This window comes from Herpailurus yagouaroundi, unplaced genomic scaffold, assembly GCF_014898765.1.
Source record: "Herpailurus yagouaroundi ecotype Mexico unplaced genomic scaffold, PumYag 159, whole genome shotgun sequence".
Lineage (NCBI taxonomy): Eukaryota > Metazoa > Chordata > Mammalia > Carnivora > Felidae > Herpailurus > Herpailurus yagouaroundi.
The window spans coordinates 42,074,883-42,098,589 of record NW_024412400.1 but is presented as its reverse complement, the minus strand read 5'-3'; the positions used below and the strand labels follow the sequence as shown (position 1 = coordinate 42,098,589).

The 23,707-nt window shown below is 35.6% G+C and overlaps 1 long non-coding RNA gene and 1 pseudogene across 1 annotated transcript in view; one reads left to right on the top strand and one right to left on the bottom strand.

The window, feature by feature from the left end:
* The window catches only part of LOC121033793 (uncharacterized), a 237,092-nt gene that overhangs the window by 136,932 nt on the left and 76,453 nt on the right, over window positions 1-23,707 (bottom strand). The gene's annotated exons all lie outside the window — the stretch shown is intronic.
* LOC121034291 (uncharacterized) lies at window positions 5,713-5,833 on the top strand (annotated as a pseudogene).

Sequence of the window (23,707 nt, the reverse complement as noted above, 5' to 3'; positions counted from 1 at the left end):
GGTTACATTTTCACTATTCTATCCCCACATCTGACACAGAGTAGGTTCATTAAAAATGGAACCCAGAGGTTAGTATGAAGCCTGGTTATATCAGAGAAATTACAGTAAGAAGCTATATATTATGATTATGGCTACAGTTATGATTATGATTACTATCCTAATTCAGTACTAATAAAACTTACTCTGTAGCTGACATTAAAAAAATCCACAACACATGTTTAAAATTATGCGCATGTGTCATAAAATTATTTAAAGAGAGCTAGAAATCTGTGTAAGCTAATAAATGACCATACATTATAATGCCTTTTTGTAGTCTGCTTAGAACTGATGAAACTGAAAGGAGGGGAAAGGTGGAGGGCAGGTGAGGCCCTGCTGAGTATAGAGCCGGACAGAGGGTTCTCCTGATGCATGGGACAGGGTGGGAGAGGGCCTTCCCTTAAGATTTGCTCACTGCCTAGAGATTAGTTTGCCTTATGTTCATCCATCTGGGATGTGACAGCTAATTCATTTTCTCTTTTAAAGAAATTATAGTTCTGGCACAGGTCTTAATGTTTCGCTCCTAAATCTTCCATTTTCAGTCTTGTTGGATGTTGATTTTTCTATCCACTATGAAAAAAATATGGCAGATATTTTCAAACCTAGCTTACTTGAAGCCTTCATTTCTAAGATGCGCTTTAGACCATATAATTCTATCCAGGCCTTCCGTTCATTCTTTTAAGGGGATGAGAGAGGGAAGTAGGGTAATTTCATATTACATAACAAGCATCTGTTCCTCATGGAATTTTGGAGAGTAGAAGTCCAGTGATCCTCTCCTGATAAGCAACTAAAATAAGAGTTAATGGTGGACTTTTCCCCTTTGTGGCAGAATGCCACAAGCATTCTTCAATGGGATTCAGATCATTAAGTGCATCTTGGAAAATCTGTTATCAGCAGGAGAGTGGGGGAATATGATTCATCTAAAACTCACATAAGGTTTCAATAAAAATCATTTTGGTAATATATCTGATAGGCCAGATTATTTTATACTTGAATTTGGAAGAATGGCCCCAAATCTCCCTATTACACTGTCTTTACCCTCATGATGGATAGAGAATGTTATGTATTTTATATTATTTTATTTACATTGTTTTCTTCTATTTTAAGTTCTATAAAATGAGTATATAATTATTCAGTCCATAGACTGAATTATTCAGTCCACAGGGATAGTGCAAAAAATTTTTTAATTCCTCTAGTATATCTAACTACATACACACCACACACACACACACACACACACACACACACATATATATACACACACACACACATATATGTATTATCTGGAAGAAAGGTAAAGAATATATCTGTTTGCAAGTTTTAGTTAAAATATACTGCATCTTCAGACTATGTATTCTGTCCCAAATCCACACCTACACCACATTAATACCTAGACAGTTACCATTGCCAGCCCCAGCTGAGGGCACACTGAATGTAAAGAATATACAGTTACACGTAGAAGCTACCTAGAGGACAAGGACTAGTTTCTGCAGCAAGCTTTTTGTGATGAATATCACTCCGAATACAAGTTATTTTGTGCAAAATGGCTTTTATGAGTTCTTCTTTATTACTGCAGATGTCTTGATGGCCCAGATGGTAAGATAATGTCCCATACCTTCCAAATAAACCTAGAGAAGGCAAGCCTTCCAGAACACTTATTACCACTGAAGACAGTTCAATTTCAAAGTTTTTGCCTTGTAAAGATCAAGGCTCCAATTTATGGTTTATTAACTTTTATCCTTCAAGATGTTCTGAGAGGCAAGACTTGACACATTTCAACAGTTGATTCTTCGGGCAAGATGACTAGATGACACTTTTATATTGGATAGCCATGGCTTTTTTAGTAATGAATTGTAAACATTATTTTTTAATCAATTGAGCAATGGAGATGCCATTCTATTGCATTTGTTTTCATTGTTTTGAATTTCTGAAAAACTCAGAAAACGATTTAAAATAAAAATCACCCTCAAAACAAAAGTTTTTTTTTTTTTTATTAAACACCTAAAAATGGTCAAAGGTCACTGTCTGAAATCAAAAGTCACCTAATTCACTACCAGTTAAATGCTCAAAAAGGTCCCTCCATCAGACTGGATTTGTTTAAATTGTTTGCATTTCATGTGAGCATTGATATGACTGTAGTTTTGGTTTCAAAATACTGATGCTTTCTATTCTTCTTACAAAGTTTGTGTGTGTGTGTGTGTGTGTGTGTGTGTGTGTGTGTGAGTGAATCTCCCATTGATCTCAAGCCTTCAGGAAGAGGAAGAAAAAATATTTGCCTTTACTAATCTATTATTGTGAGAATTTTAAAAACATGCATATATAAAAGCAGAGCAAGTAAAGGGAAACATAATGGCTTTCATTTTCCAGGTCTCTGCTTCTCTTTCTTTTTTGCTTTTTTTTTTTTAATGAACAAATGCAACACTTACTTTTTGGTTTCATGATTCTGCTAAATTTATGGAATTATCAGATCATTCTATTATAGGATTGATCACTAAGGAAAAATTCCTTTTATCATTTTCCAAAATAATGAAATTTTGCAGCTATTAACTTATAAAAACCCATTCATTTTCATTTGTTGTTGATGTTTCCCGAACAAAAAAAAAGGAAATTCCCTTCTCTTCTCCATTTACAAATAATTCCCATTACCTATTCCCTCCCTTGCTTCATGATTGTGCTTATTTCTTTACATTGTAAATGGTTAGGTCTCTCATCAGGTTGTTTTCTCAAGCTGTTATAATTTTACTTAAAAAATTAATGGAGTGTTTTAGAAATCATCATTACCATTCCATTTAATAATTCCTTTAAATCTGACTCTGAAATAAAAAACAGTCTACAGGCCACCTACTCTGTGAAACTTGTCAGGCCCCTCCTACCTGGGATATATATACATAGCTCATTGCTTCTCTCAAATGCTGGATAAATACACCCACCGCAGCACTCGCATGCTGATGCTAATAGCTCATTTTCATGTCTGCCTTCTCGGTAAGTCTGCCTTCTGAATGATATGGGTCTTGTTTACTTAATATATTTACATGTTGGTACTGAGCAATGCCGCACGTATAGTAGACAATACTTAAATATTTGTTAAAATCCGTGTTTTTATTTCCACTTTTTCACGTTTTTCTGATTATGAAATGATAAACCTTACTGTAGATTATTTGAAAATTAGCTAAAAATACAAAAACACATTCATTACTTTTAACTCTATCACCCTAAAATAGCCACTGCTATACGTACATCTTAAATTTTCCTTATTGAATTTGATATGTGGCTTGAGATGAATAAACAAGAGCTCCTACAACCCCCAAGGCCCCCTTTTCTGTCCTTGACTGTATTGCATTTCACAATTTACTTAACAGATTATGTATTTTTTGAAGTTTCTCTTATCCACTGGCTCTTTTGGCTGCCCTTGTTTTTATCTATCTATCTGTCTATTTTCATACAACAAATATCAGTTGACCTTCTGCTATGATTTCGGTACTACCTAGACCTGAAAAAAATAATACTGAGGAAACATACAGATCTTTGCTTTCATTGAACTTATAGATAGGAGAGCAGATGGTACCAGGTAACTTATAAAAGAAAAGATTAAGAGTTTGATTTTTAAAATGTGAGTCCTTTTCTAGGTGGGTGATGCAAAAGAAAACATGGATAACCTGCAATGTTCCTAATCTAGATGTTCAGGAATTTTCGGTGTTTGAACATCTGCCAAGGTGACTACACTAAACAATAGATTTTCAGTGTAAATGAAAGAGCCTTCCATCGGAAGAAGAAGTCATCCAGGACTTATAAAACTAGAGAGGAGAAGTCAGTGGCTGGCATCAAAATTTCAAATGACAGGTTGACTTTCTTATTAGGGGCTAATGCAGCTGATGACTTTAAGTTGAAGCCAATGCTCATTTACCATTCCAAAAATCTTAGGGTCTTTAAGAATTAAGTCAAATCTACTCTGCCTGTTCTCTATAAATGGAACAACAAAGCCTGGATGACAGCACATTTGTTTATAGCATGGTCTACATGGTGAGAGATCTATTGCTCAGGAAAAAAATATATTTCTTTCAAAATATTACTGCTCATTGACAATGCACCTGGTCACCAAGAGCTCTGATGGAGATATACAATGTGATGAATATTGTTTCCATCCCTGCTAACACAACATCCATTCCACAGACCACGGATCATGGAATAATTCCTACTTTCAAGTTTTGGTATTTAAAAATAAATTTTCTAAGGCTATAGCTGCCATGGATAGTGATTCCTCTGATGGGTCTGGCAGAGTAAATCGAGAACTTTCTGGAAAAGATTCACCATTTTTAATTCATGGGAAGAGGTCAACATATCAGCATGAATAGGAGTTTGAAAGAAATTGGTTCCAACGCTGATGGATGACTTTGAGGGGTTCAAGATTTTAATGGAGGAAGTAACTGCGGATGTAGTAGAAAGGACAAGAGAACTCCAATAGAAGTAGGGCTTAAAACTGTGACTGAATGGCTGTAATCTCATGATCAAACTTTAACAGATGAGGAGTTCCTTTAATGGATGAACAAAGAGAGTGGCTTCTTGAAATGGAATCTACCCCGGTGAAGATGCTGTTAAGATTGCTGAAATGAATACAAAAGATTTAGAATATAACACAAACATAGTTGATAATGCAGTAGCAGAGTTTGAGAGGATTGATTCCAATACTGAAAGAAATCCTACTATTGGTAAAATGCTGTCAAATGTAGTCACATGCTACAGGGAAATTGTTCATGGAAGAGTCAATGGTTGGGCAAAATTCATTATTGTCTTATTTTAAGACAACAGCCACAGCCACCCCAATCTTTATCAACCAGCACCCTTACCCGTCAGCTGCCATCAATATCAAGACAAGACCCTCCACCGGCCAAAAGATTACAACTTACTGAAAGCTCAGATGATGGTTAGCATTTTTTATCAGTAAAGTATTTTTAATTAAGGTATGCACATTTTTTTGACATAATGCTATTGCATATTTAATAGATTATGGTATAGTGTAAATGTAACTTTTATATGCACTTGGAAACCAAAAAATTAATTTGCCTTGCTTTATTGTCATATTCACTTTTTTGCAGTAGTCTGGTACTGAACCTACAGTATCTCTGAGGTGTGATTACACTACCAAACAGCTTTCCAAATTTATACCCACTGGCGAAGTGTGAGAGTTCCAGTTGCTCCAAATCACCATCACCCCTTGCTATGATCAACTTTTAATGGAGTCTAGTAATAATTTAAAGAGATAATCCTGGAATTTAAATCTATCACAAGGAATACACCTCCATTAATAGTATTATTATAAATCTAAGTTTAAATATTTCATTTTAGTTGATATGTACTTCCCTCCTCCCACCCCAGTTTGGCATGCACACAAACACAAACTCACATAAACACACCAACAACTGAAATAACAAGAGCTCCATTTGCTAGTTCTGGAAGAACTCTGTGATTTCCTATTGTGTTTTGGAAAAAAACAAAAAAACAAAAACACCGTGCATTTGTATGCTTTAGAGACATTTAGAAAAACAGGGAAGCATCCTATTATCTTTAAGAGTATCATTTTAAAACCTCAGAAACTGTCTCTAGCCAGTGCTTTCAAAGTCAGCTCAAAGTGCAGTGGGATGTGCAGAAAACGTTCATTAGTCAGGCACACCGCGAGTTAAGTCCTTACTTCTAGGAATCATTTCTAATCATTTGTAATTAGAGTAATGCTTTTGAAAACGTTTGCATTACTAACCATGAGGAGTTGAAACTTTCTCTTCTGGGAAAGTGAGCAGATGGTGTCACTTCATTTACTTTTTCCCATTCGGCAGGGAGGACTAAGGGATTTAACTTGTCCTTTCCGTCTCTCCTGCCTGGGGTTTGGATAGTTGTCTAGTCTGTGGTCGTAGCTCTTGGCTCAGCTATTTCTTGTCCAGTTCCTTTTGTTTGATATCACTTTGATCTTCGCCCAATATCAGCGATGCCTTGCTTGGATGACTCTCTCGCTCTAGCTCTTACTCTTTTCCTTGGCAGGAGTATTCTTTTCTTTTGGTTGTAAGAATCTGGCCAGTAATGAGGTGGTAAGCTCCTGTCGAAGCAGCAGGAGTTGTCAGTGCTCCTTTCTTTCATTAACTTTCTTGGGCTGTAGCCACAACAGCAAGACTTCAGGGACTGAGAATTTAACCTTCTCCAGCACTGATCATTTTTCCACATGGATTCACATGGCCCCATAGCCCCTTGGCCCCTTTCACCACCTCCTTCCCTCCACCCTGCTTTTTATAGATTATCCTGAACTTTCTGTCCAATGCTCTCCAGGGCCACCATGAAATAATACGCTTGAAGTATTTCTTTTTTATTTTTTCAGTTAACTACCTTTTATTCATTGTTGTTACATGAAGAGCACATTCATACGGCTTGAACAAAAGGTGCTGAAATTTCAGATAACAGCTGTGGCAAATTATCTTTTCTCTTATGAAATAAGCAAGTAATTGGTAACCACACTTTGTACCATAATGTCATGTATTTTAATCCTAGTAGAAGAATGAAAATCTTGTGCTTAATAGTAATGATTATATATATTACAATATATAATGTAAATGTGTGTATATATATTATATATAATATATATATTATATATATATACACATATATATAATTAGAAAAATCCCTTTCTCTTGAAGTAGTGGCCATTTACTTAAATAATCATAACATCACTCCCCACTTGATTCATTCTAAAAGAAACAATACATTGATATACTCACTGGAAACTCTGACCAACTTAATAACGATAGCAATAATAACATAATAACAGTAATACCAGTAATGATGGTGATGGCAATAAAACTATCATGTTTTAGATGCATGTTATATGCCAGATACAATGCCATACATTATTTGTTTAGTGTGTGTATATGTGCAAAATTTATCATTCTCAGTTAAAACTTGTATAACAGTTATGATCATGTCCAGTTTACAGATAAAGGAAATGATGCACAGACAAATTTCTTGTTCAAAGTTAGACTTACTCTGAACGGTTGCTCTCTTCCCTCACTTCCCACACCCTCTTCCCCCAGTCAATTTGCTATTCTCTCAGATTTAGCATAGCACATATCAATATTCATTTATCATCCCCCATATAATACGAGCATTCATTTGTAAAAACATTTCCTAAGAATAGATGGGTATAACCTAGTCTTGGACCTATCATTATAAGCCATACAATGTTGAAAGAGTAGATTTGCTTGGTATTTCAAGCTTATTTTGAAATGATTTCTGGGGGCGCCTGGGTGGCTCAGTCGGTTAAGCGGCCGACTTTGGCTCAGGTCATGATCTCGCAGTCCGTGGGTTTGAGCCCCGCGTCAGGCTCTGTGCTGACAGCTCGGAGCCTAGAGCCTGTTTTGGATTCTGTGTCTCCCTCTCTCTGACCCTCCCCCGTTCATGCTCTGTCTCTCTCTGTCTCAAAAAAATAAATAAACGTTAAAAAAAGAAAGAAAAGAAAAAAATTTTTGAAATGATTTCTGTATACTAATGGAAGATCCAAACTCACTGGTGTCTTGTCTTGTTATAGACTGATAGATTTATTTATAATAACTGATGAATTATGCTTTTGTGTTTGTAAGATTAGAGGATATATAAAAGCATGTGTACTATTGACTAGTTTTAATTTATATTACTTCCATTAATTTCCAATTTGCCATTAGGGACTAAGATGATTTTCCATTCTTTAGATCTCTATTGACACCAAATTAATATCAATACAGAACAATGTCCATATTGGGCACTACCTTCTTGATACGTGCCATTATGTACTTTATTATAGTTTCTCATTTCCTGGTCTGCCAGTTGCTCTAATGTTCCATCATTTTTATACATGCAACTCTCTTAGACTCATATTTGCTGATGGATATATTTCTATCATCTTTCATCACTAGAAGCCATGGGCTTTTAGTTAGCCTGGGAAAATTAAAAAAGCAACATCCTCAACACAGGGCTCTTTATCTCTTAATGTTTGACAGCATGAGCAAAATGCCAGTCTCAGCCAATTCAACTTCATCAGATGGTCTACTAGCGGATTAGACACTGTGGCAATTACCTTCAAGGCCAGAGAATGAGTTCAGGAAAGAATACAGAGGGAGTTGCAGATTATGAAGACATAAAAATTATAAAACAAAGATAGAAATTGTACTCTAAATATTTCTCTCTCACTGATGGAGATGTTTCTTGTAAGGAGATGTAAGGTGTTAGAAGATTTCATTACTTTTAGTTCAATAAGATATCAATTAAAGGCAAAAAGAAAGCATTTATCGTATTTCTAAAAATTACATGCAAATGACCCCAACTTTAAAGTCAAAATGCTATTGCCAGAGTAATAATTTTTCAGTGGTTAATCCCCTTAATTCATTTCCCCAGAGTAACTGAATCTGTTGCAAGCACTGGGGCTCAAGGAATTAAAACAGCCAGGCATAGCAGAAAGAGACTTGGGTGACAGCAAGAGAACTTGGCTTAGTCCTTGACCTCCCACTCTGCTCTTAACATCCCCAGGTGACCTTGGGTAAGTACCTCACCTTTATGGTCCTTCCTTTTCTATACAATAGGGATTTGGGGGAAATAAACTGTTCTGTCCTTTTAAATTCCAGACATTTATTATTATTTTCTGTATTAAGACAGGGGTTTACTAAAACTGTTTGAGTAAATCATGCTTCATGTTATTCACTATGGGAGAGGAGCAGGAACCTGAGAGAAATTGCCTAACTTATTAGAAACAATGACTACTCCTTCATTATAGGTAGAGCTAATTGAAGATGACTGGTTTTGTGAATTTGACAGTTCCCAGCTTAAAGCCCTTTGGTGGTTCCCCATTATTCCTTAAGATAAAGATGAAACTCTTTAACCAGGGCCTGCATGGCCCCCTGCTGTCCAGCCCCTATGTTAGTTGAGGTAGGTCAATTGTGTAATGGTTCAACACAATGGATGTGTATTTCTTGTTTAGCTAATAGTCCGCTGAAGGATTCTTGTTGGCAGACTATTCTCCTAAGAGTACCCAGAAACCTAGGTTCTTCCCATCCTGTGGCTCTGCCTCCTCCCAGGACTTAAAATATTTTATATTTAGCTGACAAAGGGAAAGAGGGGTGGACCTTGGCTCAAAAGTGATACTCATTATTTGTGCTTACATGCTATTAGTGGGAAAGAGTCACATGACCACACATAAATACAAGGATAAAATACTGGGAAATACAGTGTTGGTGAACATCCAAATAGAAGACAGGGAGAATTTGGGTACACAGGTAGCAGAGCTTCATTTCCACCTTAATGAAGTCATACATAATTTATTTCAGTTCCTAGAATGCCTACACTCCCCTTTGCCTCCAGGCCTTCACCTAGAATCTTCTCCCTGTTCACCTGTCTCCAACTTTCCCTTCTGGTCTAGGTTGCTGGTGACCTCCCTTCTGGGCTCGCATGAGATTTTATTTCTATTTGATCTTTACTTTATAATAATACTCACTGCAGTTTATTTCATTTAATTATATGTTTTCTCTGCTAGATTCTACACTCCTGGAAGGTAGAGACCATACTTTCTCCCTGTTTGGTTCAGGAGTGATGGAAAAAGAGGAGAGTAAGAGAGGAAGAGGAAAAGAAAAAGATACAGCACATGAGAGCTGGAGAAAATATAGTTAAGTAGATAGGCTACAGTGTCAAATGTCTTGTGGTTTTTTTCTTCACCTGAATAGACTAGTTGATTTGGCGTGGTATTGTCAGATAGCAAAAATATCCATTGTTCTTTGTGGTTATGAAAACCGATGTGATATTACAATATTTTGTTGTGTTAGTACAGAATATAACAACTGCTCTGGGATGACAAGGAAACACTAATTCTAAAGGAAAGGGGCTGCATCTGAAAATATTTTCAGTGCCCCAATCTTGTGTTGCATCTCAGCAGTGTCCTTTTAAGCACCACCAAATGCTTGCTGTCTTATTCACTCTTAAGGAATTCACAGGGCTTCTCTAATCATCTTCATTGAATGGCAACTTTCTCATTCTCACTGTGAGATTCTCAGGCTGAGAGGTGAGAGGCTATATAAGAAGAATAGAACAACGATCAGAATCATTATGGTTTGCTTTTGAGAGAATTATGTGGAGATTTGAAAACACACGCAGCTGAACTACCCTCAAATTACTGTGAACTTGTCTCCTTAAAATATCTTAGAGCCAGAGAGCTACAATGTTTCCAAATTTTACATTTACAAATATATATGTAAAATTCTTTTTTTGGTTTTGCGAGGAAATGTATTGATAGAAACTGCGGTGAAGCAGGTATGTACTCTTTCAGAAATAAGTATGTGGAGAATTCAGCAACGTGGCAAGCAGTGTTTCTGATGCCCAAATTGTAACACTTATTAGGAACCACACACAGAGGTAAGAAAAAAAATAAAACTCCACATTGATAATTTTACATAATTTTATAACATTACACAAATGGAATGAATGCAAGCCAAATCACATCTAAAACTATGTCATGTACAAGTTAGACTATTTGGCTAAATCCACATCTGAAAAAAGGAAAACACACAATCATTTTAAAAATAATTTGAGATATGTTTTGTTTCGCAAATGAAATTAAATTGTTTTATATGATGTGTCTTTTGGCTTCAATTCTCACAGAAGTACTTGAGACACATATCTCAGAAAAAATATCAAAATATGAATATTTTTGTTTAAATGAAAATTCAGACTTCATGAGTCACCAAAGGTTTCCATATCAGCGTGGAAAGCTGGAAAACAGATCAGGGATAGCAGACTTCTTTGGTGCTGCCCATAGAGTCAACGCTTGGCACAGCATGGATTAAAAATTTAATGAAAAACATTAGCTGTGTTTCTTATACACATCACAGAGCTGGAGTTTGCTTGTTAGCCGATCTGAAAAATGTTTCCCACTTAATAGGGCGTTAAGACTAGTTATATTTATTGAAAGTAACAATGTGTTCAATTATAGTCATCTTATATTGTTTTATAAAAGTTATATATGCATAATTATAAACAAATATAAATATACAAAAAATTAGCTTATAAGCACTAAAATTATAAAGAATATAAGTAGTTGCAGCATTTAAGTACCCAGACAATATTTCAGAGTCTATTAACCTCAGAGTTCTCATTGTTTATAGGTAATTAATACTTGACCTCCATTTATTGACTTGTCAATCCAGCTGGATTCAAATGTTCACTTCCTGTCTTAATCTTGTATTACTTGTCTATCTTGGATCCAAGGATGAGGAATATGAGCATTTACATTTTTTAAGAAAATTACCCCAAGTTTTAGAATTATGCCATCCTTTTTTTTTTTTTTTTTTTTTTTTGGAGAGACCAAATTGTCTCTTATTTTTGTTTTGGAGCTGAGAAAAGTAAGGCTTGAGAAACTGAAGCCTGAAATAAAATGGATACTTACTGCGAGAACCAGGATTTTCCTTGGATTTTTAAAGGCTATTTTCCAAAGATATTTTCACTATTTGGATTTAGTTTAAAACAAAATTTTAACCCCTATTAAAGGAAAGAAAACTCTTACATTTTTAGACTGGTTTATTTTCATCCATTTAATCTGTCAGCACATAGACAGTTGTTTCAGATATTTAGCTACTTTGATAAGGTATTATTTACATTTCTCTTGAATGACAAAAATAAAAACATAGTATACAGTGATATTTTAATGAGAGTAATGTCATCTCAAAGATTCTAAAAAGAAAAAAGAGGAAGCTCTTTCATACTTAACATAAAGGAAACTAATTCTGCTTTGCTCTTGCACCTGCTTAAAGGAATTTATTGGAAGAAATGGAATTGGAGATATTTGCCTTTTTTATTAAAATCAGCTTAATAGTTCTTAGCACCACCTGTCACCACATTGTACAATCCATCTTTGGGTACTAGGTTTTCTCCAGATGTTTAGCTTTCTGTTGTCTTGGGGATCATGGCTTTTTTTTTTTTTTTACAGTCCAGTGATTCATAGGTCACATCATTTGCCTGTGGCAAATACACAGATGTAGGTAGTTTGAAAACATTTTAGTTAAGGAAGGAAAAAATTACTATTAGCTTTGATGATTCTACTTTTAGATTTAAATACCAAGCCAATATGGTATTCCTGAGGGCAGGCAATAAGTAGGTAGAAAGTTACTGATGTAAACAAATTCTATCAAGCTAATCTTAGAAGATCCCCCGTGAGTCTATTTTAAATATCTTATTCATATGGGCTTTTTTTTTTTTCTGGAATTGTCCACTGTTTTTATGCAAGGATAGTATCATGCAACTTTAAATTAATTACACAGCTATACCAAAGCATAAGATAAATGATCTGTTGGTTTTATCTATTATTTGACAGTGAAAGCACAATTCACTGTACAGATTATTTTTGGAATATAATCAGTTGCATGGCCAGGCAACGTATTTTTTTCAGTGAACTTTAGCCAGGCTAAAACTCAGGTTGTAGTTACTTTGAAACTAGACTATGTCTTTCTGTGAACTGGGATAAGCTACAGGTGTTGGAAGAATCATCTCAGGTGAATAAGGTCAGTCTCCTTATAATTATATCTTCCCAGAATTCCTTAACTCATGTTCAAGCTGCATTCTAGAGAGTCACTAAAAAAAAGTGGATCTATGATGTAAATAGGTCACAGTAGAGCATATCGGTGTACTTGTCCTTTGCCAGTCCTTGGGAATTAGAATTTCTGTATATTAGACAAAACCCTTATCCTGAGTAGTTGGCCTGTTGGGCTTGGGATGGATATATCTCTACTAGACGGAGTAGAAGAGGACCTCTTTTCCCCTTCTCTGAACTTTAAGCTCAGGCTTCTTTGGAATAAAATGAAAACAGTGTTGATGAGATTAAATCAATTTACAGGAGCGAACCCAGGTTTAAGATTTGGAAGGTGGTTAAGACAGACCCCTTTCAAAGTCACTTTCCCTTTAACATTCTGCTAACAGCCAATGTGCAGTACCTTATGGAGGCACCCTGAAATCTGATGGCCAATGGTATTCCTCTGTTAGGAAGAGTTCACCAGCTTTCAGAGCCCCAAGCATCTCTAAATGCAACTAATTGCCCTTTATAGCATTAGGATGGGGGCCATGACAGTGCTCAAGCCCCTAACACATTAGACAATTCCTGGTTGCACTTCTTTATTCTGTCCCTATTATGTTTCACTAGCTTGTTGAAACTAAAGCAAATCTTAGCATTGTAAGTAAATGGGTTATGGTGGTGTACGAGTTATTTACTCTGATTTGCAGAAAGATTTAAGAACCTTAACTAGCTTAGTCTTTTCCTTCTGCATAGAGACTACCTATTCCTAATTAAATAATCAGTCTTAACTTTGGTACTTTCCTTTATCATCCAACTTTTCTAATTACATAACAGTATCTTAGGTGGTGGAAGGAAACTTTCCTGGAAATAAATTATTAAGGAAACATGGGTATTATATATATTCATTTTATAAATGAAAAATAAACACAGAAACATTTGAAAGGGATACATGTTGATGTAAGAGACCTCTGCCAGGGGTGCCTGGGTGGCTCAGTCGGTGAAGCGTCCGACTTCAGTTCAGGTCATGATCTTACGGTTGGTGGGTTTGAGCCCCGTGTCGGGCTCTGTGCTGACAGCTCAGAGCCTGGGGCCTGCTTGAGATTCTGTGTGTGTGTGTGTCTCTCTCTCTTCCCCTCCCCCACTCATGCTCTGTTTCTCTCTGTGTCAAAAATAAACATGAACAAAATTTAAAAAAGAAAAAGAGAGACCTCTGCTAGTGTTCTACCAAAAAAGAAGTAGGGGTGGGAAGGATTTTTAGTTTAGATAGTTTAAAAAATTGCTTATTTCTTTCATCCTAAATTTTAGATCACAACCAAGGAAATAAACAGGACTTATTACATTATATTTAAGTAAGATTTAGTAACACAAGTTGAATGCAGAGATTTAGCTCTCTCCCCTCCAGTCTCATTTTAGTAACGATTTTGGGAGATAGGAAGGTAGAAACAAGTTGTAAATTGATAAAAGGAAACCACTTATATGAAGTGGCTTTAAATTTTTGGTTAAAACCATTTATTCGGTACATACTGTGTCTATGTGCCAGACACTGCACTAGGAGCTGGGACTATAAACTTTCATTTAGTCAACAATTTATATTGGTCCCTTACTACAAGCCAAGCACTATTCTAGGCACTGGAGATAACAAAAAGAAGAAACAAAAATTCTAGGCCTCATTGAACTCGCATTCCAGGGGGAAAAGTCAGAAGACAAAAGCACAACATACAAGTAAAGTCTAAAGTTTATCTGGTGGCGAGTGGTGGTGAGAAAAAGAAAGGAGAATAAAAGGGACTAGAACTGAAGGGTTATAATTTGTTTGAGCTGAAGTATAAATTGGTGCAGTCACTACAGATAACAGCATGGAGACTCCTCAAAAAGTTAAAAAAAAATAACTACCATATGATCCAGCAATACTACTTCTGGATATTTACCTGAAGAAAATGAAAACATGAACCTGAAAAGTCATATGCACACCTATGTTCACTGCAGCATTATTTTCAATTAGCCAAGATATGGAAGCAACCCATGTGTCCATCAGTGGATGAAGGGATAAAGAAGATGTGGTACACATGTACGTACACACACACACACACACACACACACACACACACACACAATGGAATGTTATTCAGCCATAAAAAGAATGAAATCTTGCCATTTCAGAAACATGAATGGACATTGCATGCATTATGAGAAGTGAAATAAGTCAGACAAAGACAAATAGCATAGGATTTCACTTATACATGGAATCTAAAAAGCAAAACAAGACAACAAACAAAACAAAACAGAAATAAACTCATAAATACAGAGAACAAACTGATGGCTGCTGGGGGGGAAGAAATAGGTGAAGAGAATTAAGAGGTACAAACTTTCAGTTATAAAAGTAAAAAGACACAGGACGCAAGGTACAGCATAGGGAATATAGTCAACAATATTGTAAAAAATATGTTTGGTGGCAGATAGTAACTTGCCTTAGAAACTAAGAGCTGGTTCTTTGAAAAGATAAGCAAAACTGATAAACCTTTAGCCAGACTCATCAAGAAAAAAAAAGAGAAGGCCCAAATAAACAAAATCAGAAGTAAATGAGGAGATATTGTGAAGAATACCATGGATATACAAAGGATCATAAGAAGACTACTATAAACAATTATATGCCAGCAAATTGGACAACCTACAAGAAATGGATAAATTCCTGGAAACATACAATCCTCCAAGACTTAATAATGAAGAAAATGAAATTTTGAATAGCCTGATTGGTAGCAATGAAATTGAATCATTAGTAATCAAAAAGCACTCAATGAGCAAAAGTCCAGGACCAGATGTTGACACAGGTGAATTCTACCAAACATTTAAAAAACTAATACCTATTCTTCTCAAATTATTCCAAAAATTTGAAGAGGAAGGACTGCTTCCAAACTCATTTTACAAAGTCATCATTACTCTGATACCAAAACCAGAAAAGACACTACAAAAAGAAAAAGAAAAAAAGAAAGAGAGAGAAAAGAAAAGAAAAGAAAAGAAAAGAAAAGAAAAGAAAAAAGAAAAGAAAAGAAAATTATGGCCCAGCATCCTCGGGCAAGGCAAATTGTAATTTTATTTTATTTTTTATTTTTTTATTTTTTTGTTCAACTCGAGTTTTAAAGCACAGATTTATTTATTTTTTTTTCCTTTCTTTTTTTTTTTTATTTATATATGAAATTTATTGTCAAATTGGTTTCCATACATCACCCAGTGCTCATCCCAAAAGGTGCAAATTGTAATTTTAAATGAGGTGGTTTCAGCAAGTGCTGCTTGCAAAAGGAGCAGCCAGTGATAAGGCCCTGTGGTGAGAGCACGCTGAGAGTTTCAAGATCAGGGAGGGTGGAGTAGGGAGAGCAAGAAGGAAAGTATTACAGGTTGAGAAGTAGTCATGGTGTGTCAGATCATGGTAGAGTTGTAGCTATTATAAGAAGTCTGGTTTTTACTCTAAGTGAAAAGACACTGTCAGAAGGTTTTGAACAGAGGGTTTAAGTTCATTTAAATTTTAAAAGGACCTCTCTGACTGATGTAATGACTGCAGGTTGCTACAGGGTGACATGGGGGCAGCTGGGTAAGAGTGGAAACAGAGTTTGATGCTCTTTAAGGGCCTTGGGTCTTGTTCAGGAGCTAGATTTGTTCACAGATTGTAAAGGTGAGTAAGGAAGAGGAAGCAGGAAGAAAGCATGGTCTGAGAAAAGAAGCAAGCTCTCAAGATCAAATGCACTCATTTCCTTTCTGCCCATGCAGTATTAGTAGGTTTTACAGAGTCCCTCTGGGATATGGAGGCAGAAAAAGACAGGAGGAGGGTGACACATTTTTATTTAAAATATTTATCTTTTAAAATTATAACTGTAATATACATTAATTATAAACAAGTTTAGAAAAGTATAAATTAAAAAGTAAAAGTAAAAATTTAAATTTAAATTTAAATTTAAAAATGGAAAGCAGCGAGAATGCCATTGTCAAGAAATGATGACTGTTAATATTTTTATTTATTTTATGCCAGCCATTTTTCTTTCTACCTACTTATTTATGAAGAACTAAAAAAAATACTATATATGAGTGGATTTGTTTTTCCCCTCAAATTATACCGATTAACTGTTATCCATGTCATGGAATATTTACAGAAACTATGGTATTTATAGCAGTATTTCCATTGTAGTGATGTTCATTATTTTATTATAGCCATATATTTAGAAAGATGGATTATTTTTACCTTCATATTGTTAAAGGAAAGCTGTTTTGATCATCCTTGAAAGTAAATCTTTTTAAGAATCTCTAAAGATTTTCTTAAGATACATTAATAACAGGAGTAGTGAAATTTTAAGATCAAAAATACAATTATCCTTCATTTTCCTGGCATGTAACATCAGACTATTCACCAGAAAAGCTATAGGGGCACACTTTTGACAGCTCTACCATAATCCCAACTATCTCTGAACAATGAAATTAAATACACATATGAATTTAGTTACTACTATTGAATTTACATTTGTCTATTAGTATCATGTTTCTCTTTAACCTCCCCCCCCCCTTTCCTTTACTGGGATGCATATATATACTTCTCACTCATTTACAGGATCTTGTTATAAAATAAGGTTATTCAACATTCTATCATGTATATTGTGAATGTATTTGTCATTGTGCCTTTTAGTTTGCATGCTATTTTAATTTTATATAGTCTATCTTTTCCTTTCTTATTTTTCCCTGTTTTAAGAGCACTGTTTTCCATCCTGACATTGATATCATCTAGTTTTTCTATAAGCCTTTGTGTTATTTGTTGATTTTCTTTTTTTTATTCTCCTCCCTCAAACTCATTCTCCAATTGGACTTTTTTAGGTGGAGTCAAAGATGAGAATCTAAGCTGACTTCTGTATTTTTAACATGTGGCCTGTTTTCCCAAAGAACATTTAGAAGTGTCAAACTCTCTTTCATTAAATTGTGATACTTTCTTTATTGCTGTAAAGTTTTTACATGTACTGGGTTCTGCTTCCACTGATCTGTTTAAAATTTTTCATGCTACAGTATGTTTTGATACGTGGTAGGAAATGTCTCTGCAATATTTCAAGTCTTAAACATGTGATTTAGTTGGTTTCAGGAAATCAGACTAATCAAAAAGGCCACTTTGTAGGCTAATGAATTATTTTTTACTAATTCTATTTCTGTATAAAAACAAACAAAATGGTTATTATTATCTATTCTGTCATTTATCATTTATTCTGATTAATTCTCTCCCATCTGAAAAAATGCTCCTCAATGTTGAAAATACCTAGCCAGAAATAAAACTTCTAGGATTTTATGTTAAATCAAACCAAATCTATATATGAATACAGTATAAAACATGCAACATTTCTGGTAAGTTAATGCCTATAGGCGAATTCACCTGTAGGTGAATGAATGAATGAATGAAGTATAGGGTATGGAGATACATACACAGATAGGATTTTCATGATGAAATTACACTGGTAGATACAAAACTAAGAAACTCTAATACATAAGCCCATTTTATAGTCTGAAATGTAAACTGTAATTCAGAAATTTGGAATGCTGGTGGAGAAAATGGTATGACACAAAATGAGTGAAATGGCTTGAGACAAATGACTGAAAATATGAAATGATTTTCCAATTTGCATTTTTTTCTAGAAGTGAGTGTAAAGACATTTCCTTTGGCAAAATACAAAGATTTTAATACCCTGATTAGCTTGACGAATGAAATGGGGAGCATATCCTGAGAGGTTCTTTTTAACCATAGTTACGTTTTCTCATATGGTATTTTGCCTCCCCTATTTCTCTCTCTTTCTTTCTCCATTCACTTTTTCCTCCTCCTTTTTAGATTTCCTTTCCCTTTCCTTTTATTTCATTTTAAACATCCAGCCTAATTAACTTCAACAAGAAAGGTCTAATAGCCAGTCAATCATGAAAAAGAAAAAAAGAAAGCAAGAAAAGAAACTATCAACTGATTAGTATACCTTTCTCATTATACAGTAGATTAGATATTACTGTTTTGACTTCACAGTCTCATGAGAAAGACTTGGCTAAGAAAGACTACAACAAAACATTCATTAGTATGACATATGGCAAAAATAATGGAAGTGGGACCCAACAAACCCATTCAGGTTAAAATCTTGAAGCTGTAATTGTAAGATAATTGCGTAGTCTTATTGTCAAGCAGTTACAGCATGAGACTAATAGGATGCCAAGGGAAATGTTGATCAGTACTTGAGAGCCTTAATTTTCTCCAAATTTTATTCACCAACTTGTTCAATGAATAGGGCTCTCTTCTGAAGTTGCTATTCATGTGTGAGTTACTGAACAGTTATGTGCTTAAAAGTGGTGGCCAAACAGAGCTACTGAGGGCGTGGAGTGGGCACTCAGATGAGAAAATGAAAGATACGCCCCCCAAAGTTTATTCCAAGATGGAGAGAATGCTCCCAACATCTGGATTGCATTTCTGATTGTGCCAATGATATTACTTATTATAACTGTGCTAAATAAACCATTGCATTAATCTTTTTTTCAATTTACTCTAGTCAAAAAAGTTACTTTCGTGTTTGCAAGAATAATTTGTAGGATTGATCAAATGCTCAAATCTGTGTAGATTTTCTTTTATGAGTTGCTCTCTGATCACAAATCCACATATTCTGCGGCAAGATGCTTATAAACATAAGAATATCTCAGGAATACTGAAATTATAAGCATTCAGATATCTCCAATTAATCTATTTTTAATAGAAAAGTGATATATGCATATAACATTCTTATTTTTAGTGAATTATGCACAGTTTTTCTCCCAATAACTGCTTATGTTATGAGTTTAATAATGGACTTTATTTATTGTGCACAGAGAAAGCAAAAAAAAAAAAAAAGGAGAGAGAGAGAGAGAAAAGAGAGAAATATCTTCATCTACAATAGGCAGTCAGAATACGCTCTATTTTAAGTAGTGCAATAATTTCATTAATGTTAGAATGAACTGCTCAACTTTTGCCAGAATGAAATGAATGATTATCAGAGTTGCTGAAAACCTAAAATTAAATGGAAAATGTTGAAGATGATTTGAAAAATCACAATAATTCAAGAAGATTCTTAGGGTACATTTCCAATAACTTTTCCACAAAGTTATAAGATTTGGCCATTTAGTCTAGCAGGTTGATTTTATAGATAAGGACAAAAACGCACAGTGAGATCAGGGTCAAGAAGCTTTTCCAAAACTACACATCTACTTGGCCCTTCTTCCTAGCTCACAGACCTTTTTGCACAAATAACAGTTGGTATCCAAAGGTGATACCTTGAATGAGAATCCAAGTAAATTAAGATATTTATTTAAGGATGTCTGCTAGCTCTTCTTTTGTACCTTCTGCTATTCGCCATGATTCTTTTAAAACATCAAACTGATCATAAAAATCTTCTGTTCAAAGTCCTCTAACAACAACTCCTCTCTACATTTCCCTCAGATTAAAAGCTTGTCCTTGTAATGCCCTTGCAGAATCCTGCTGCTCACTCTGACCTCGTCTCCCCCACCCCCACCCCCAACTTACTCTGCCTTAGTTCTTCAAGTTTGTCTCAGAACTCTTTGTAGTTCCCTCCACCTGGGATGTTTTTTCCCCAGATACATCTCTGTCTCTCCCCGTCACGTTCCTCAAGACTGTGCCCCAGGACTACTCCTAAACGTGGAAAGTGGACTCCTCTGTCCTGCCTCTGTTCTTCTAGAGATGCCAGTGCTGCTCTCTTTCATGAGAACTACACCCCCCACAGAGCAGAGAGTTCAACAAGCCCAGGGTAAACACCCACCTGACATTGGCTGTCCTTTTCTAGAGTACCCTGTCATTTTCAACGATGCCCAGAAAATGTCATAGGTGAGGCTACTCCAGTCACAGCACCAGTGAGGACTTCCCTGGTTATCTTATTTAAAATTACACCCTCATTATTACCCAGATCTCCCTCTTTCCCTTTCATATAGTACGTGTCACTTTCTGATGTAGTATATAGTTTACTTACTAATTGTATCTGTCTCCTTCTAGAATGTAAGCTCCATGAGGCAGAGAGTTTGCCCACTTGTTTGCTGTTGTGACACCTTATACCAAGTAGTGGTTGGCACACAGTATGTATTTAATGATACTTGTTTTTTGAGTGAATGAATGAATGTAGGGCACAGCTTGATCTGTATACGGAATAGCTGCAAATATGACAAAAATTCATTTGGACACATTATCTTGTTTTCTGTTCATCTTTCTTGCCCATGGAGCCTGTTCTAATGATTCAAATCTTTCTTCTGAAATCCAGCAAGTAATGTCAAAGTATTAAAAAATATCTTCAAAAAATTAGTTTTATTAAAATTAAAACTCTTCATAAAATTGGTGATAAACAGCTTCTTTCCCTGAGCTTTGGGCCTGTTGTTGAGAAGTTATTTATAAGGAGAATCCTCAGTTCAAAACAACTGTGCTTAAAAGCTTATAAGTGAGGAGCCTGCCTTGGATTCTCTCTCTCTCTCCCTCTCTCTGCCCATCTACCAATCTCCCCCTCTCTCACACACACACGCACACACACAAAAAGCACATCAAAAAAAGCTTCTGAGTTCTGAATGACCTCTTCTGGGATAGTCTCAAGCCTTTATATCAAACCTAATGTAAACCAGCTTCCCAAAAATGTGTGAACCATTTTCAGGTGCAACATTTTCCACTCGTGCTTCCTAAATATTTTGTAACTTACTAAATATTTACTCTTATGACCTAAATAGAATATTGATTTGCGGTGCCTGAGTGGCTCAGTTGGTTAAGGGTCCAACTTTGGCTCAGGTCATGATATTACAATTCTGTGCTGTCAGCACAGAGCCTGCATGGGATCCTCTGTCTCCCTCTCTCTCTCTCTCTGCCCCTCCCCTGCTCTCTCTCTCTCAAAAATAAATAAACATTCGAAAACATATTGATTTAAGGACAAAACATTCTCTGGATAAGAACTCATATTTTTATTTTTTTTATTTATTTTTTTTTAAATTTTTTTTCAACGTTTATTTATTTTTGGAACAGAGAGAGACAGAGCATGAACGGGGGAGGGGCAGAGAGAGAGGGAGACACAGAATCGGAAACAGGCTCCAGGCTCTGAGCCATCAGCCCAGAGCCTGACGCGGGGCTCGAACTCCCGGACCGCGAGATCGTGACCTGGCTGAAGTCGGACGCTTAACCGACTGCGCCACCCAGGCGCCCCAAGAACTCATATTTTTAATAGTTTATTTATTTATTTTGAAAGAGAGAGAAAGTGGGTGAGGGGCAGAGATTGAAGAAGAGAGGGAGAGAATTCTAAGCAGGCTCTGCACTGATGGGCTTGAACCCACTAACCGTGAGATTATGACTTGAGCTAAAACCAAGAGCCGGATGTTTAACCGACTGAGACACCAGGTACCCTGAGAACTCACATTCTCTAAAAAAGAGTTATTAAACTTTTACTCCTTGCCTATTGTGTTTAGTAAGACCAGGGCGCTGTCCTAGGTCGTGGAGAAATGAGAAATCATGATGTCTTAGAAGACTAAGGACATCCATATCTAGTGACCTTTTCAAGTGTTAAAGCAATAGCAAAAAAACCTAGAATAAGCAAATATCTTTCAAACAGAACTTTTGGTGTAATATTTTCATTAATAGGAATATTTCATGTTGTCAGGACATTTTGAGCACCCAGAGTAGAATTTTGAAACTTTAGGAGCCTTAGAGATTATCTAAATTCAATCTCATTTCACTAGTGAAAATTCTAAGCATCAGATAATATAAGACAGATAAATAGTGCACATAGCATTAAAAATAAAATATTATGGTATTCAGAGAAGGAAGAAAAAGCTTCTATTTGAGGGACTAGAGACCATCAGTGCCCAGCAATGGAGGCAGCATGGCCAGGCCTGACACCAGCGAAGGAACAAAGGTAGGAATGCTAGGATGCTGTGATATGAAAGAGTAAGTGCTCCGATTTGATTGGCATGTCAGGGAGAAATGGGGCATGATTGAGAAGTAGGATCAGATTATGGTATACCTTATGTTGTAGGCTTAAAAATTTGAATTTTACCCCGTAAGCAATGAAGGGATATTAATGTTTTTGCAGGAAGGTGATTGAGTTGTGCTCAAGAATATTTGTCAGTAGTTGGGAAGGTCAGTGGGGTGGGAAGATTACTTGCTTGAGGATCACCAGTGTTATGAAATGATTGGTGTTATGTGCAGTCATATTAGATTGTTGGGATATATAGTTCAGGGAGATAAAAGCCCACTTGAACTCAAGTTATGGGGACAGGTGGAGAAGACAGAGTCGAAAGGAGAAATGCTTTGTGGGTGGGTATGTACCCACAAATGTACACTTAGTGTACACTTAGATGTACTAAGAGAATCTAACTTTGGGTATTGAATTAGAATCATGAGATAAACCAATATAATAAAACAGAAAGATGTCCATTCAATATTTCCTTGTCACTTTTACCATTTTAGAACCAGACCAAAGTTTTCTTTGGTTTTGAAATCTTCAGGACAAATAACAAACTCCCTCTTTCTAATCATCATTGAAGGAGAGACTCCTCACCTATGATACAAACTAAGTTGAAGGAACAAATAGAAAACTAAGATATGGTTGGAGGGTAGATATCAGTGGAAAAATTAGGCAAAACATGTGATCTCCAATACATGAAAATATTGATAAACAAGTAATAAAATAATTTAGAAGAGAGAAGTAGAAATTATTTTGAGCACCATTTTGTACCAGACGATCATGTGATCATCTGGAGAGCAAGGAGAGGAACTACAGACCAGCTACATTGTTTGTGAGAAAGACGATGAGAGAAATACTTCACGAATACAGGATCTATAGCATTGGGGGCCTTATTCAATTGCTTCTGACAAGAGTATGTGATTAGAGTATAGTGGTGTAGAACATGTAACAAATAAGTTTTATGTATCACTTTAGCAAAATGTTTTCTCTCTGAATATATGTCCTGAAATACTCTACATTTCTGAGTTGTGATATTTACTTACCTTAGGTCAGATTTCTTCCCATAAGAACACATCTCTAATGTAATAATGTAAATCAATGGGAAACATGATCCAATTAATAATTTTTTAAACAAATGCATTGC